Below are 19,239 nucleotides of genomic sequence, written 5' to 3' on the forward strand. Positions count from 1 at the left end.
CATTTGCTTGCAAAAGGGCTTCCTGACAGATGCTTTCACTATATACATTAAATAGCAGTGGTGACAAAATGCATCCCTGTCTTACTCCTCTACGTATTTCTATTGCTTTTGATATCTCGTTTTCTATTTTGATGTTAGCTTTCTGATTCCAATATAAGTTGAGAATTATTCGCAGATCTTTATTATCTATGTCTTTTCTTTCAAGAATGTCTCTTAGCCTATCGTGGCGGACTCTGTCAAACGCTTTTTCAAAATAGATAAAACATGCATGTACTTCTTGATTAACGTCTAGGCATCTTTGTGTAAGAACATTCAAACCGAAGAGAGCTTCTCGAGTACCTAGTCCTTTTCTGAACCCCATCTGTGTATTACTAATATCTGACTCCAACTTTTGATAAACTCGGTTGTGGATGATTTTTAGAAATATCTTTAGTAGATGGCTCATTAAAGATATTGTTCGATGTTCTGAACATTCTTTTGCATTGGATTTCTTTGGCAGTGTAACGAATGTAGACATCAGCCACTCTTGAGGTGTAATACCAGTATTGTATACTGTATTAAATAAGTGCAATATTATACCTATTGATTCATCATTCAAGAGCTTTAGTAATTCAGTAGGAACCTCATCGGGTCCATTTGCCTTTCCAGTTTTGGAATTTCTAAGTGCCATTTCTACTTCACATTTTAGGATTTCAGGTCCAGTTTCACCATTTACCTTGTCAATGTTATTTCTGTTGTCCTCAAACAATTCTCTTATGTATTCACTCCATCTATTAATTTTTTCTGTTAAGTCTACAATAATATTTCCGTCTTTGTCTTTAAGCAAAATTATTTGATGTCTTCTTTGGGTTCCTGAAAGTTTTTTTACTTTTTTATGTATATTGAATGTGTCATACTTTCTTTCATAGTCTTAAATTTCTACACATTGTTCTTTAATCTATGATTCTTTGGCATTCTTTATTATTTGCTTTATGTTCTTGTCAACCTCTCTGTATTTTTCTGAATTATTCTTCAATTTGCGTCTTTCATCCATTAGTTCTAGTATGTCTGGTGTCATCCACACCTTATGTTTCTTTGGAGATTTGGTTAGGTGTTTCTTTCCCGTAGTTCTTATTATAGTGTTTATATACTTCAGTTTTTCATCTATGTTGTCTGTTCTGCGGATTTGGTTTTCTGCTACACTGAGGTCGGTGTTGATTTCTTCGCGCACTGTTTGTCGTCGGTGTTCACTTTTAAGCTGACTTAAGTCTAACGTTGGGATGATGGTTTTTCTCATTTTCTTTGGTCTAGCTTCTAACACAGATACTACTGGATTATGATCCGAACCGATATCAGTTCCAGGGTAAGTTTTAGTAGATTTCACGGCATTACGGTAACTTTTTGTCACCATTATGTAATCTATTTGGTTTCTGATTACTTTTTCTTGTGTGTGTTGAGGTGACGTCCACGTATACAGTCTCCTTGGGGGTAATTTAAAGAATGTATTAGTTATTATTAAATCTTCGCTTTGACAAAACTGAACTAAACGATCACCCCTTTCATTTCTATTACCTAAGCCGTATTCACCGACATTTTCTCCAACTTTACCCTGACCTACCTTGGCGTTCAGATCGCCCATTACTATGTTAATGTGTTGTCTCTTTGTTGTTCTCATCACCTCTTCTAAGTTATTATAGAATTGTTCTATTTCCTCTTCGTCTTTGTCTGCTGTAGGAGCGTACACTTGTATGATGTTTATTATGTTCTTCTTATCTTTCAGTTGTATTAACATCACGCGCTCTGAGAATGGAGTAAAATTTGCTACAGCATCTTTCCATTTTTTTGAGATGATGACTCCAACTCCGTATCGATGGGTTGTGGTGTCACTTCCGGCATAATAAAACATACCATGATTAGTTGTGGGGCATTTGCCATTTCCTGGCCATTGTGTATCGCTTATGCCTAATATGTCTATACCCAAACGATCCATTTCCAACACGGCGTTATCTAATTTTCCCGAAGAGAATAGGGGAGAGTGGTCTATGCTGGGACATGGTTCATAGTGGGACAAATGACCTGGCAACCTTGTAAATTGCGTTGAACACCTCAAATCACTTGTGTTGAGTCATATGTTCAGACACGTTGTGTTTTGTGATTAATTTGCGGTTTCCGGTCGATAATAAGAGAAATATTTAATATTTTCAATAAAAAGGTAAGTAAATATATGTCATTTCTACATTTAGAGTCAAATAATTTCGTTTATAACTTTTTTATTAGTAAATATTTTAAAAACATACTTAGTATGTTTTGAGGTTATGATATGAGAGAGTAGATCGGCTAGTAAATATTTGTTTTCGTGTTGCCAATTTTAAGTAATCAGTTAGAATTTATTTTTCGTGGAATGGTTCATACTGGGAAATATCTATGTGGTGCATATTGGGACATCTAAAAAAGTGGTCTATACTGGGACGCATGTAAATAGTGTATGTTTTAAGCGTTTTTCTGATGATTTTTATTTAAAAGTAGGTTTCTAATTAAATATTTTTAACTTTTGTATATTTAAAACATATCAATGTTGCCAAATTGAATAAAAAACAATTAAAGATGATAATTTTTATATCTTGTTTAATTTTGTTACAGATTTTTTAACAATGCCTAAGTGGGCGAGGGGAAAGCTACAAGATCATTATGAAGATAGTGCGATACTTCACTTGGAAAGAGCAAACCAGATAAAGAAAGCTGTTCTACAAGTAATCAGCGGTCAGAAAACCTTAAGAGAAGCAGCAGCAATAAACTCTATATCAAAATCGGCTTTGCAGCGTCATGTTTCAAAATATAAGGCTCTCTCAGGTGATGAAACAGAGAAGTATGATTTTACACAAAAACATGGGTATAAATCCGTATTTACTGAAGCACAAGAAGCTATGTTGGCACAATATTTACTTGATGCCTCTTATATGTGCTACGGTTTAACTGAAAGAGAGACTAGAATTTTGGCTTATTCTTTTGCCATCACAAATTCAATTGTTATACCAGACTCTTGGAATTTAAATGGTGCTGCTGGGACTGAATGGATGAAAAATTTTCGACATCGTAATTCGCGGTTGAAGTTACGCACACCGGAAGCTACCAGTTTGTCTCGTGCGACAAGCTTTAACAAACACAATGTTAGTGAGTTTTTTAAAAATCTAACGAGTGTGCTTCAAAAGTATAAATTTTGTGCAAGTGACATCTATAATTTAGACGAGACCGGAGTTACGACTGTTCACAAGCCTCCAAAGATATTAGCGCAAAGTGGTTGCAAACAAGTCGGAAAAATCACTTCGGGAGAACGAGGTATTTTAGTAACAATGTGTTCTGTAATATCTGCAAATGGTACTTTTATTCCACCATTTATGGTTTTCACAAGAAAAAAATTTATCCCAAAAATGTTACAACACGCTCCTCCTGGTTCTGGTGGTTCCGCATTTCCTTCAGGTTGGATGACTGCGAACACGTTTTCAGAATGTTTGGATCATATTATCAAACATACTAACTGCTCTCCTGCTAAAAAGATATTAATTATATTGGACAATCATGAAAGCCATTAAGCAGTTGATGTTTTAAAGAAAGCAAAAGATAATAGCATAGTATTATTGACCATACCACCACACTGCAGTCATCGGCTGCAGCCTTTGGATGTTTCCTGCCATGGGTCCTTCAAGTCATACTACAATAGAGCATCTGATGAATGGATGATTAATCACCCGGGTACACCTTTAATAATTTATAACATAAGTGAAATTGTTGGTAAAGCATTTACTTTAGCCTTTACCAAAACCAATATCTTAAAAGGTTTCCATAAAACTGGAATTTGTCCGCCGAATTCCAACATTTTTACAGACCAAGATTTCATGATGTCTTATGTCACAGATCGACCGTCTGAAGTTGCAGCTTTACCAAATCCAGAACCTCAAAATACTACAACAAACGAAGCAAATACTCCACCCCAGTCATCCACTGAGGTTCATATTGTTCCCATAGAAAAGATATCAGTTGATTCAAATGAAATTAATACTGCCTATTTTGAACCTTCTGATTTATCTCCAGTAGCTGGACCTTCTCATTCTAGAGCATCAATATTAATAACACCTGAAGTCATTAGGCCTCATCCAAAAGCACCTCCTAGAAAAAATACCACCAAAAGAAAGAAGGGGCAATCACTAGTACTTACAGACACTCCTATAAAAGATAAAATAGAAGAAGAGTATAGACAAAGACAAGAAAAGAAACAGTTAAAAGAAAACAAGAAACAGAAAGTCACAAAACAAGTGTTTGGAGTATTACAAAAAATAGAAACTAAAAAAAATAAGAACATATGTAGTGTAGATTTATTACCTAACAAAAGGTACAAACGCCAATCAAGCTCTGAAGAGTCCGAAACAGACGACGACATGGAATTCAACGCACTTTGTGACGATGAAGACAATGATTTAGAGCCAGATATTCATATTGGCGATTTTGTTATTGTGAAATACCCTACCAAAAAAACTGTTCGTCATTATGCTGGATGTGTTGAAGATATTATTAACGGTGAATATGTGATTTCTTTCCTTCGTAAAACATTGGGTAATACATTTACTTATCCCGAGAAAGAAGATATAGACACAATAGAACAAGATAGTATTGTTAGGATTTTACCAAAACCTAGCGCAATAGGTTCAACGGAACGGTCAGCAAATCAGCTACAGTTCCAGTTTGATTTTTCTACATATAAAATGTTTTAAATGCTTTCTGTAATCTTAATTTTTATATAAATAAATTTCTTAATATTTTTAATATTGGTTCCCCATGAACACCTACTTATCTTCTGCTTCAACTATATGGTCCCAGTATGGACCATATATGTCCCAATAAACACCAATAGGAGTCCCACTATGAACCAATATTGGTCCATACTGGGACAAATGGTCCATACTGGGACAATGATTATGCAGTCCTTTCTATTAACTTTATCTAAAATTCCAATTGACACATAATCGAGGATATTCAATGCAGTGATTTTATACGTTCAAACCTTTAGAAAAATAAGAGATGCAACCGAAAGACTGAAATGTTCAAAAGTGTCCCACTATAGACCACCCTCCCCTAAGCTCCTCACATTCCACGTAGCAATTTTTATGGTTGTCTTTTTCTTATTACAAGGGTTTCGCAGGTTTACGACCGAGGAAGCCTTGTACTTATCTATTTGTCTTCCTCTGCCGGATCTTGGTATCCGATGTCCATGATCAGTACTTCTCCTTTGCATGTCCACCATGATGATTACTACTAGGGGTACTCTATGAGTCCTTAATGCAGTGGTTCCCCGTTGCCTTCTGCATCCTTATGCCGTTGACCATTCTGTAGGGTTCATCCGCCTTCGAGACCGATTTCTCAGTCTCAGGACAAAAGAGTGCCCTAACACTTACTAGCTCATCCACCCGAAGCTGTTGGCTAGTAAGTGGAGATTGCTTATATCGGCAATCGCTCGGTGGTTACCCTCACTTAGTTTAGCCTACAGACCAATGCAGTTGCCCAGGGTGTGGCACGTGGAGCCATAAGTGACAGTTGGATGTCTTATGAGGACCAGTTACTTCGAACCATCTCTCGTATATTACGCTCGATGTGGCCGTTCTCATAAAAGGTACTACCTCTATAAAATACCCCAACACCCCTTAATACTCCCACAAAAGAGTAAATGAGTTAAAAATGTATAAATATTTTCAATTTCTTTGCAACACGAAAATTCAGTAGCTGCATAATACTCTGGTTATATCGGAGAGTGCAGGAAGAGTCTATACCGGTTTCGGAGGTCTTTTCCCCCTCATCAGTGGTCCCGTATCCTCTTCTCTCCGATTTCTCCAGGCATCACACTTTGGGCCTTTCCGAATTGCAAAGAAAGAAATGTCACGGATGAACTAGAGCCATCTACCGAAAAACAAAGTAAGTTATCAATCGAAGTAGCACAGAAAACGACAATAAATATCGCTTTCGTACCACCAGATTGATAACAGGTGGAATACTTTCTTTGGTTACACCTCCTGAGATTTTCAAAATTTATAAATCATACAGGGTACCGAGGAAATTAAGATGAGAGAATTTTAAATAATTCACAACTCAGCGTGGTAAAAGGTCCAACAAGAAAGATTCCTTAATACTCAAACAAAAGAGTAAATGAATTAAAAATGTGTAAACATTCTAAATTTCTTTGCAATACGAAAATGCAGCAGCTGCATAATACTCTGGTTAAATAGGAGAGTGCAGGAAGAGTCTATACCGGTTTCGGAGATCTTTTTCCCCTCATCAGTAAACCCATATTCTCTTCTCTCCGATTTACCCAGGTACCATAGCTTGGGCCTTTACGAATTGCAAAGAAAGAAAGGTCACGGATGAACTAGGGCCATCTACCGAAAAACAAAGTAAGTTATCAATCGAAGTAGCACAGAAAACGACAATAAATATAGTTCTCATACCACCAGATTGACAACAGGTTCTTTGGTTACACCTCCTGAGATTTTCAAAATTTATAAATAAAACAGGATGACGAGGAAATTAAGATGAGAGGATTTTAAATAATTCACAACTCATCTAATCATCTATTAAGGAATCTTTCTTGTTGGAACTTTTATCACGCTGAGCAGATGAGTTGTGAATTATTTAAAATTCTCTCATCTTAATTTCCTCGGCATTAGGGTGTATCACAAAAATTTTTTTTATTATTTAATTTTTTAAGTTGATAAAAAGTTGTTACTACCATCATAGATCTACCAAAAAAAATCTTTTTAAATTCCAACAATATTTAAGTCTCCCGGAATGTACAAAAAGTTTATAATTTTTTGTAAAAAATACGTTTTTGAAAAAATAATTTACACAGTTTATAAATTACAAATGATGTAATCAAGTTAAAAAATGTGTATTTTTACATTTAATTTATCCATAGTAAACATTTTGGTTCTGAGTTAAATTATTTAGGTAACCCGGAATTACCCTAAATATATCACAATTTTCATATTTAATTCAAAGACATGAATCAGAAACAGTAAAAAAAATTCTAATACAATCATTACAGTGCTGTATTTTAATGCAATGGGTCAATGAGACGGGCAGCTGGCACTGACTTGTGAGTCACCGGATGTCTGGCGTCTGGCTCCCCTCCACCACTTACTCACACCCTTTGTTTGTGTTAGTCTGACTCCACCGTTCAATCTGACAGCACGTGGTTTGCGCGTTATTACATGTATTTCAGTGTGTTTTGTTTAGTGTGTCTGGTTTATGACTTGTGAGTTCCGTGTGGTTTTGTTGTTTTTCTATCATGAGTAAAAAGACAAACACTATAACAACGAGGAAATGCACTGAAGCTCCTATAGTCGGACAGCCTCTTGACATTAGTGATATTAATGTTTTACCTACTAAAAGTGACGTGCTGAGGTATTTTGAATGGGTAAGAAATCAATTGAAATCTGAAGGATGCTACCAACCACAGAAAAAGTTAATTGCAATGCGAGTGACACATAAGTTAGAGCAAATTTGGAAAAAATCATCAATACCTGTTTCATCTACTAACAATATTGTATTTATGATTCTACAATTGCATGAGAGGTGTGAAAAGATTAAAAAATCTTCAGGTTGTAATACAAAAAATGCGAAGAGTTTTAAAGTTGCAGTTGAAAAGTTTAGATCTGACATTGATAATAATCTTTTTGATATTTGTTCATGCAAATGTAGTGAACTAGACAAATGTTTGTGCCCAGCTCCAAGAAAAGTACCAAAATTAGAACATGCATTCTTGACAGACCAACGGAACTTGAGGATGATGATTATCGGAGGTATTGACCAAGCAGAGACTAAAAAAATTGAAAAACGAAACAAACGGAAGGAAAAGTCCCTGCAATCTAAATTAAGTAGGAATGTGGAACTAACTACTCCACCTGATTTAATAAATGTGGATATTCTTAGTAGTGACTTTGATGATGAATCCATGAAAGAAGAATCAAGTAGGCCTGATGAAAAAGTTCAAGGTTCTAAAATAACTCCTCTAAGCAACAAAAGTGAAAGTCCAAGCGTGAAAGTAAAACAAGGCCTGCCAGTGAATCTGTCATTATTTTCTAGGGCATGTGATCGCAGAGGCATTTCAAACAGAGCAGGTGCTCATCTAGCAAGTGCTCTTCTATAAGATTTGAATGTCATATCACCAGAAAACCAAGCTGCAGTTATTGACAAGTCCAAGATTTTTCGTGAAAGGTTAATGTACCGCCGAAGTATTAATTCAACTCGCACAAACGAAATAATTGCTCTTTACTTCGATGGTAGGAAGGATGAAACCATAATCAAAGAAATTGTACGTGGGAAATCTGTCCGTAAAACTATACAAGAAGAACACATATCTTTGGTCGAGAAACCAGGTTCAGCATATTTCGGTTATGTAACTCCAAACAGTGGATCTGCGAAAGAGATCATTAATATTAAGTTACATGAGTGATAACTCAAATATTAAAGCGCTTGGATGTGATGGTACGGCAACGAATACTGGAACATCGCAAGGAGCAGTTTTGTTGTTTGAACGCGCATTGAAACATCCGTTCCAAGTAGTAATATGTATGTTGCACTTAAACGAATTGCCTCTGAGAAAAGTTTTTGTTGCTCTTGACGGTCCAACCACAGGACCAACATCATTCAGTGGGCCAATAGGCAAAGGTTTGACCAACTGCCAAGACTTCCCGGTTGTTAATTATGACAAAATAGATAGCACCTTCCCAGAAGTCGATAGTAAAGACTTAAGTACGGACCAGAAATACCTTTGGGATATATGTCAGGCTGTAGTCAAAGGTGAATGTCCCTCTGAGTTGGCCAGTAGAAACCCCGGAAACTTGTCGCACGCCCGGTGGCTGACATTAGCAAATAGAATCTTACGTCTGTATATTTCAACTAATGAACCAACCCCACAACTTAGAAAGCTTGCTGAGTTCGTCATGAAAGTCTATGCTACCTTATGGTTTACCATAAAATGTCGTCCTAAAATTATCCACGCATCACAACACTTTTTCTTCATCGTACAGTGCACCAAGTTTTTAAACAGTGAACTGAAGGCTGTGGCTCAGTCTTCCTTGCAAAGAAACGCCTTTATGGCTCATCCTGAACACATCCTTTTAGGGATGTTTGACTCTCGAAAACATATAAGAGCTTTGGCAGGCAAACGGAGAGAAAAAGCTCGAAAGACAGAAACAAGGGCACATCGAGTCTTCAAACCACCACAAGTTAATTTTGAGGCAGAAGACTACATCGATCTCATTGACTGGCAATCCACCACAGTTACAGAACCACCACTTATAGCTGACTTCAGCAAAGAAGAGATTGAGATGATTGTTAATTCAGGAAGCAGTGATAGAAAAGAGTTCAAAATACCACTTCACACTCAAGCGGTAGAACGAGTTGTAAAGGAAGTTACTGCAGCTTCTAAGCACGTTTGTGGCATTCAAGAACGAGAAGGCTTTATAAGATCAAGATTATTGGACAGAAAGTATCTTCCTAAGTTTGAAACTAAGCGACAGTACACATCTGCTACAGCTGTATTGCAGAAATAAATTACAGGTAAGATTTATTTCATACTTATTTAGGATTACATCACAGCATTCTATTTTGAATAGTAACTTAGTATTAGTACTATAATTACAATCTGACACTAGCCCTAACAAATTCCCTTGGTTCCAGATCGAAGAAGCATTACAATACCTGTGGCTTTGAAGGCTAACTGGATTTGTTTAGCCAACATCCTTCAAGATGAAATAAAGAACCATTTTAAAGATTTTTCTTTGTCATCTTTTTATCTGTAATCTTTAAGTAAACTTTTGTATTTCTTTAATAAATTTCGTACCTCGATTTTTCGTTGTTACATTGAGATTTTCATAAAGATTCCGGGTGACTTTATGCTTAGTTACAGATATTATCTTAATTTTTATTGTTCACTGTTATCACGTACTTAATATTTTTTAAGTTGACAATAAAAATAAAAAATTTTATTTTCAATAAAAAAAAAAGATGAAAAATCGTGTTTTCGAGAAAAAATTCTATAGTTTAAGTCGATTGCGGGAGACCTAAATATGTTTTAATTAAAACAAAACTTTTTTTCCCTGAAAGAGTAATGTAAGACGCAACTTTTTATCAACTTGAAAGTTTGAATTTCGAAAATTCATTATTTGAGTATTTATTATGATACACCCTACTCGGCATCCTGTTTGATTTATAAATTTTGAAAATCTCAGGAGGTGTAACCGAAGAAAGTATTCCACCTGTTGTCAATCTGGTGGTATGGAGACGATATTTATTGCGGTTTTATGTGCTACTTCGATTGATAATTTATTTTGTTTTTCAGTAGATGACTCTAGTTCATCCGTGACATTTCTTTCTTTGCAATTCGGAAAGGCCCAAAGTGTGATGCCTGGAGAAATCGGATAGAAGAGGATATGGGACTACTGATGAGGGGGAAAAGACCACCGAAACTGGTATAGACTCTTATTATTATGCAGCTGCTGCATTTTCGTGTTGCAAAGAAATTGAAAATGTTTATACATTTTTCTATGTTTCTATCTAGAAGAGAAATCTAGATTTTACTAGATTCTTCATACAGTAACCAACAAAACTGTCTCCAGTTTATCTTGTTCGACTTGCGTTCTTTTTTTTCGATTAGAATATGATCCGTAATCGCACTCCATACGTGTATGGCTTGGCATTAAAAATTTGTGAACGGTAATTTTTAAATCTGCAGAGCATTGTAAAGTGGTTAAACAATCTGCTCTTTAAAACTGTTTTTATTTTGACCAGGACAGCAGCAGTCTGAATACATGATTAGTAGACTAGGGCGCATCTGTAAAAATATTAGTACATTTGGACGTTGAGAGGTGACTCAAATTTTTTTGCATAAATTGCTTCAAAATAAATCAAGTAATAATATTTGAGTTATTCTCCCTCTCAAAAAGGTCCGGAACATTGTTTAAATAATCAAAATGTCAAAAAATTAAGGAAAAATTCGATTTTTTTCTTGGTTTTTTGATTATAACTTTAAAAGTATTCATTTCCGAGAAAAGTTGTATCGACATAAAAGTTGCGTAATTAAATTTTCTATAATACAGAATTGGTTAAAAATTTAAAAAATAGTCACCTTTGTTGCAAAATAGCAATAATTGTGAAAAAACGTACAAAAACAAATATTTGCATTTTACGTTTTTCAACCATTTATGCTACACTTAGGACCTTCATATTTCACCCTGAAAAACTTTATGATACAGTAAAACAATACTGTAAATTTCATTAAGATCGGTTCAATATATTTTGCAAAATAAATTTTGCAATCCAGCTTTCGTAAGAAAAATTCATTTTTTCAAAATGGTACAGGACTGAAAATAAAGCAGATAGCAAGTTGAAAATTTTTTTGCGTATAGAAGTGTACTGTACCTTTCATTTGCAATTTTTCAAAATTAAAATCGATTAACACCACGGCGTCAGGAATTTTTTTAAATAAACATTAATTATTGGTGCTACGCGCAGGACAGCGGATAGTTTGCTCTGATTGGGCATTCCAATGACCTTTGATAATGATTGATACATTTTAATTTTTATTACATTTCGATATAAATAAATAAATTTGTTTATTGCAAAATAAAAACACATACTATATCCTTTTAAATAACACTTTTATTAGCAAAGACTTTCTTTGTTCATATATTTTAACTTAAATAATAAAAGTTTATTATTTTTAAACATATGCAATTGTTTAAACAATATTTCACAACCAATAATAAAATTAGTTTGATTTTTGTGGAATTAAAATATTAAAATACAACAAAATATAGACTAAGAAAATAATATATTAGTTAAAGATGGGAAGAAATTTTGGTGGAAATCAACTTGTGTGAATCGAACAGCGCTGTCCTGCGCGTAGCACCAAAAATTATTGTTTATTTAAAAAATTTTCTGACGCCGTGGTAATTAATCGATTTTAGTTTGAAAATTGCAAATGAAAGGTACAGTACACTTCTATAACCAAAAAAAAATTCAACTTGCTATCTGCTTTATTTTCAGTCCTGTAGCATTTTGAAGAAATGAATTTTTTTTGCGAAAGCTGGATTGCAAAATTTATTTTGCAAAATATATTGAACCGATCTTAATGAAATTTAACAGTATTGTTTTACTGTATCATAAAGTTTTTCTGGGTGAAATATGAAGGTCCTAAGTGTAGCATAACTGGTTGAAAAACGTAAAATTCGAATACTTGTTTTTGTACGGTTTTTTTTCGCAATTATTGCTATTTTGCAACTAGGGTGACTATTTTTTAAATTTTTAACCAATTCTATATTGCGGAAATTTAATTATGCAACTTTTATGTCAGTACAACTTTTCTCGGAAATGAATAGTTTTAAAGTTATAATCAAAAAACGAAGAAAAAAATCGAATTTTTCCTTCAATTTTTGATATTTTGATTATTTAAACAATGTTCCGGACCTTTTTGAGAGGGAGGATAACTCAAATATTATTATATGAATTATTTTCAAGAAATTTCTGCAAAAAAATTTGAGTCACCTCTCAACGTCCATCTCAAAACAGATGCGCCCTGGACTATAGGTGTTCGACGTTAGAATCTAAATCTTTAGTAAGGTGTTGATATAGACAGGAACCAATTTCACTTCGGCCACGTTTTGCTAAAGATTCATGCCATAAATAGCAGTGAGCTTGTGAATTGTATCTTTTACAAAGGTTAACCAGATTTCTACGGCTGTCGCCGCCTCTCCATACCCAGTTTTAAAATTTTTCTATCGTAACACATATCTTCATCTAATTGCCTCGAATCCATTGCCTCCTGAATATTATCCCTTTAGCTTCTTCGTAGTCGTTCTCTTCTTCTTCTCACCGGTGGGACCCACTCTAATAATTTGCTCGGCCAGCGAGTCTCATTCATTCTTTTAACGTGACCGAACCTCTTTTCAATATCGTCTATTATAGTTTTTTCCACCTTCATACTTTCTCTAATTGTTTCATTTCTTATATGTTCTAATCTCGAAATCAGACAACTTCTCCTCAAAAAGTTAATTTCTGTACTAAGTAGCTTCCTTTTATTTCTTGCACTTATGTCCCAAACTTCTGCACCGTAGATTGTAGCGCTCTTCATTATACTTTCATGTATTCTTCTCTTTGTTTCCTTCCTGATATCTTTGTCCCATAAAATTGAATTGAGGGATCTAGTGATGCTTCTACCCTTATTGATCCTGTGTCGTATTTCATCTTCACTATTTCCTCGTTTGTTAAACATAGCTACCAAATATTTGCATTGTTTCACACCAACAATATGTCCTTGTTCCAATGGTAGGTTTTCAATGTCTTCGTTTCCCGCTATGAAGTATTCTGACTTATCCATATTTATTACTAATCCTGCCTGTTGGTAATATTCATTTAGCTTCCATATCATATAGCTTAAGTGACCTTGATCTTGAGCTATAACAACTTGGTCGTCCGTAAAGTATAATGTAAATAGGAAGTCGTCTCCCACTTTCAGTCCCATCGGTTTTACTGCTTTTGTCCACCTCTGTAAGGATTGGTCAAGGTATATTTTAAAGAGAGTGGGAGATAGATAACATCCTTGTCGGAGGCCTTTTGAAGTATTAAATGCTTCAGTGAAATTTTTGCCGTTTTTATTCTGGTGTTAGTGGTCTCATATAACATTTTAGTTGCTTGTATGAGTTTCCCATCGATACCGATGTCTTTCATTGACTTCCATAGATCTATTATGGGGACACTATCATAGGCTTTTTCTAGGTCGATAAGAGCGAAGTGAGTTTCCTGATTTCTTTGATTCTTTTTTCTAGTGCTCTTTTTAAAGTGAAGAGATTGTCTACCTTTGAACGTCCCGCATGAAAACCAGCTTGTTCTTCAGCTTGCTTTCGTTGAATTTCTTGTTCTATTTTATTTCTTAATATCCTGGAGTATAATCTTCCAATGGTGCTGATGACTGCAATTCCCCTATAGTTTTTGGGGTTATTTTTAGGTCCCTTCTTATGTATGGGAGTAATATGTGATGTTAGCCATTCATCTGGTACTTTTTTCTCCATTCAGGTTATTAACTAAGTAAATATTGTAAAAATACTGTCTTTATTTATATTATGTCACCATCTGTAGGTATATATTAAAAATGCAAACATAATCTCGGACCTCACATACTATATAGTATGTCACTTAACCATTTGCAGGGGCTGTTCCAATACCACATGTCGGCCATGCCCAGAGGCGGCTCTAGCCCATATAGCGCCCGTGTGCAGTCGATGCTCTGGCGCCCTTTGGTAGACGCGCAGTCAAAATGGAATAGTCGAATAGGTACCTACCTATTCCTAGTACTAGTACATAGGGTATTAGGTACACTTATATTGTAAACAAAAATCCAGATGTAAATAGTCCAATATTAAATGATGTCGGGAGCTAATAGGTATTCACGGCGTCAGAAAAACCTACCCAAAAGAGCCCCTGCATACTTTTTATCGGCAGATAGTTTGCCTTCAAACTAATTTGTCGGCCAAATATCGGCCGACAGTTTAATCAGTGTGAGCTAACTAGAACTTGCGCACACACGACGATTGTTTATCGGTCGATAGTTCAATTCTCTCCTAGTTTTGGTATCCAATACTTGTGCAGTGCGAATATTTTTGAATATTTAGCGAAAAAATGGCATCGTCTAATTCACAATCGTTAATTGTAGAAACCTGCATGGCCCAATTAGCATGACTAGTTCATTGAAGGTGACTAGATCATCCGATAAAAGGCGAAAAACTTTTTTGGGTAATCAAGTAATTTAGAATACATTGTGTAGAATTTTTCACTAAATAATCTATCACTGAGAATTCATCTCATCAGCATCATCAACAACTATTCCATCCATCGCCAGAAGTAAGCCTTCCTTAAGTGTATCCATTCGTTTTAGTTTGTTGTTTTTTTTTTGCATCCGTTCGTGACCAGCCATTCACTTGATGTCATCAGTCCATCTTGTTTGAGGTCTGCCTCTACTTATTTTGCTAGTCCTTGGTCGCCATTTAAGAATTTGCTTCGTTCAACGGTTGTTTTCCATTCTTCCTATGTGTCCTGCCCAGTTCCATTTTAACATGGCAATCTTCTGGATCACGTCTGTTACTTTTAACCGTCACGTCGTCTTATTTCTTTCACTGTAAATTATGATGCACTCAATACTCTCGCAATCTCTTCTTGGATTTCCTCCTCCGATATATTAGAGCGATAATATGTCTGCATAATTTTTTCATTGTGCGACTACTAACTTCAACAGTCAAATAAGAACTTTAGTACTAAATCGTTCGAGAATAGTCGGTCGGCTGTTGATAGTGTGCGCCCTCTTCACCAACCCGACTGTTTAGTTGGCTCAGTATGCGTACTAACAGCCCATCCCGACTAAACTATCTGCCGATAAAAAGTCTGCAGTATGCGGGGCTCCGCATACTGCAGTGTTTTATCCTACCAGTGTTTTAATTTTTGAAGGAACGAAAAAGTGTCATTATTTTGCTTTAAAAGTTCGAAGCGTTCGTCAAATTTAGTAATTGAGGTATCTAATAGGTAATAGTAAAAATTTACTTTAAAATATATTTTCGCGTCAGTTACTGATTCATCTTCCGCCTCCTATTTAAAAAATTTTCATATTTTATGTTGAAACAAAGTAAAGGACCCGCTCTTTGGTGCTCGGCGCCCCTAAAATCCCGGCGCCCGTGTGCACCGTACACCCTGCACAATAGGTAAAGCCGCCTCTGGCCATGCCTAGAAAGCAATATCCCGTTGCATTAAAAGCTAACTGCGAATAAGGGACCAGTTAAGTTGTCTCATTATTCACTAATAGATATACTGATATAGCCAGTGTCAAAAGAAATATGTTAACATATACCTTTTTACACTAAATTTTATGTATTATTTTGTAAGTGACTCTTTTGAAACAATCAATTTAACCTTCAATTTTAGCTACATTGACTTATTCCCTTTTACCCACAAATAAAACATCTTTTTTTAACCCATATTTCATTAAATCCCCCAAGTAGCAATTTGTCGACGCGACAACGTTGTCTACTGCGTGGCAACGTTTTGTTACAACGTTGTTATTGCCTAGAAGACGACCCAATTCTGCACTAATTTGGTGGACGATTTTTGAGTTGTCTTGACGTTGCCTAGACAACATTAAGCGTTGCATAAGACAACTGAAGCGACTATAAAAAGTGCCTGCGTGCAATGGTTGCTCAAAGAGTCGGACTGGTTATGTTTTTTTTACCTATATAAAAAGTAAACTATTTTGACATCATATCAGGTATTTAAATTTATATAATTACATAAATAAGGACTTATAAACAAAATTACCTGATGTGAAATTTATAAACGCATCTCAGATTACCGTCAAATATGAATATTCCACCTTTAAAAAACACACGCGCTCATTTTTTATCACCTTTTTAACAAAAAATATGTAAATTTAAAAAATCTAATTTTAATATAAAAGCCAGAATTTATGTTAAAGATGTTTTGTATAAATTTAATGTATTGATGGTGCTTTTAAAGGTATTAGAAAATGCCTGCATTTTTTATATTTTGTGTTTTTATTTTCTTTACATCCCAAAAAAACCAAAATGGTGCATTAAACAACATTACCAATATTACTTAAAATATACCTTATTACCAACCATAGAGGATGAGACAACCGAGAAGTTAAATCGCCGACCGAACCACTTTAGAACGCACTCTCTTATTGGGTGACAGAGGTCATGTGACCAGTGCAATGAAGTGCATCATTCTCCTTAACAGCGTTGCCACATTTAGTAGATATCTACTGTTTTGGTATATTTTTGATATTATTTAAAAAATTCTAGTAGGCAATGTTTTTTATTAGATGTTTGGTATTTTTCAATATTTTGTTATCACTAAAATAAAATTTGCTTTTTAATAGTATTCACCCCATTTCTAAATTAATTTTCAGACATTTTGTTACAATTTCCCAATGTCATTACCGAAAATAAGACTCAGGACGTAGATGATGATAATAGATGGACAGAGAATAGACAAGGCGGAAACGGCGGGTTCGTTGGGAAAATATTCCCATGAGATATTTTTGCATAATCACATTCGTGAGACATCCCAGAATAAGGTTCAAGAAGTCGCCCACGAGAAAAGTGGGCCAATTTTTTTTTAACAATTTTTTTTAATCAAATTGCAAAAATAAATATTTTGGCCCGGACTAATTTTTTTTTAGATTTTTTGGACCATTCTGGACAAAAAAGGTCTCTTATAATTTTTCTCTAAAGTTGATCTTTTTCGAGTTAGAAGCAAGTTAAAATTTGAAAAACTCGAAAATGGCCATTTTTAAGGCTTAATAAGTCGGTCAAAAATTATTATTTTGAAAGTCAGAAAGTGACTAAATCAAAGTTTAAAGTCACCGTTACATGATCCCGAAGAAATATGTTTCATTAATTTACTACTAAGCTGTTATTTTTAATTAATAACAATGAGTGGTTGTATCGTATTGACGCTGCTGTAAATGTGAGTGCGAGGACTGCTGGAATAGCTTCTCTCTCGCACTCAGCATTTACAGCCCCGCACACGTGAATGGCGCTTATTATTATTACTTAAAAATAACAGCTTAGTAATAAAATAATGACGAAAATTTCTTCAGGATCTTGTAGGGGGGGCTTCAAACTTTGATTTAGTCATATATTGACTTTCATAATACAGTGGAACCTCGATTATCCGTCTCTCCATTAACCGTCATCTCTGTTAACCGTCAGGGTACATACAGAAGTTGTATTGAGTTATACATTAGTAATCATTTTAATGCAAAAAAATAAAAAAAAAAGTTAATTTGATTTGTGATGAGGACACAAACGGCTATCCATTGCTGACAGATAAAGAAATCATTGAAATGGCAACAAAGGCGGACCAAACCTATTCGGAAGCTGACACAGTAGCTATATTGATGCTTGGACACAAGGAAGCTTGACTGTAGCTATATTGATGAACCTATTGTAACTGACAATGATTTGCGTAAATAATCTAGAGAAGCTGCATCGCATATGTAATAATTCATCGAGTGGTATTCTCAACAAGAAGAAGCCAATAAAGTAGATTGCATGATTTTATGCCGATTAAGAAATTCAGCCGTCGCCAAATTTGAAGCAGCAGTAAAACAAACACAGATTTCAGAATATTTTAAATTGATTCGATTGTACGAACACAAATCCCTCTTATATTGTCAAACAAACCATACAAATGAAATTTGAGAGTTGTACTATGAATTTTTATTTTTTTTAATGTTCTGTTAATCGTCTTTTCGATTATCCGTCATACCCTTGGTCCGGTGCCCTGACGGATAATCGAGGTTCTACTGTAATAACTTTTAACCGAGTTATTAAGCCTTGAAAATCGCCATTTTTCGTTTTTTTCAATTTTAAATTGCTTATAAGTCGAAAACGATCAACTTTAGAGAAAAATTATTAGAGACCTTTTTTGTCCAGAATGGTCCAAAAAATTAAAGAAAAAATTGCTCGGGCCAAAAATATTGATTCTTGCAATTTGATTAAAAAAAATTGTTAAAAAAAAATTGGCCCACTTTTCACTTGGGCGACTTCTTGAACCTTATTCTGGGATGTCTCACGAATGTGATTATGCAAAAAAATTTCATGGGAATATTTTTCCCTTCGAACCCGCCGTTTTCGCCTTGTCTAGAAATGAAACTGGTAAATACCAGATCTAAATAAGAAAATCTTCATATAATTGGTTTGGAGAATTTTCAAAATGATTGTAACGCTCGGTTTCATAATCAGTTTTTTAAATTTTAAGTAAGTTGGTACCTCTACCTTTATCACAATTCATATATGGGTAAATGTCAACTTTAAAGTGAACTTTACTTAATGTTTATTTAAGTTGATTATGAAATCGGGCGATTTTGACAGGTAACCGTTAACACAGATTTTACTGTATTTACAGGGCCCAAAAAGAATCTACTGATTTCTATTGATTTTTTGAAAGCAAAACTACTATCCGCTGCAAGATAATTCGGATGGAATTCAGACAAAATATGTACAAAAAGTACATATTTTGTCGGAGTTTCAGCCAAATTATCTTGCAACGGATATAGTACTGAAAGAGTAAGAACTGGCCTGGCAACCCTGTCTAGCAAAGCTGATACAAAGATTAGAGCTTATCAAATCTACTGATAAAACAATG

The 19,239-nt window shown here is 34.8% G+C and overlaps 2 protein-coding genes across 4 annotated transcripts in view; one reads left to right on the forward strand and one right to left on the reverse strand.

The window, feature by feature from the left end:
* The window catches only part of LOC114337816 (relaxin receptor 2), an 800,386-nt gene that overhangs the window by 172,262 nt on the left and 608,885 nt on the right, over window positions 1-19,239 (reverse strand). The window lies entirely within an intron of this gene.
* The window catches only part of LOC114337817 (uncharacterized), a 79,078-nt gene that overhangs the window by 50,873 nt on the left and 8,966 nt on the right, over window positions 1-19,239 (forward strand). The window lies entirely within an intron of this gene.

This window comes from Diabrotica virgifera, chromosome 2 (assembly GCF_917563875.1).
Source record: "Diabrotica virgifera virgifera chromosome 2, PGI_DIABVI_V3a".
NCBI classification, from domain to species: Eukaryota; Metazoa; Arthropoda; class Insecta; order Coleoptera; family Chrysomelidae; genus Diabrotica; species Diabrotica virgifera.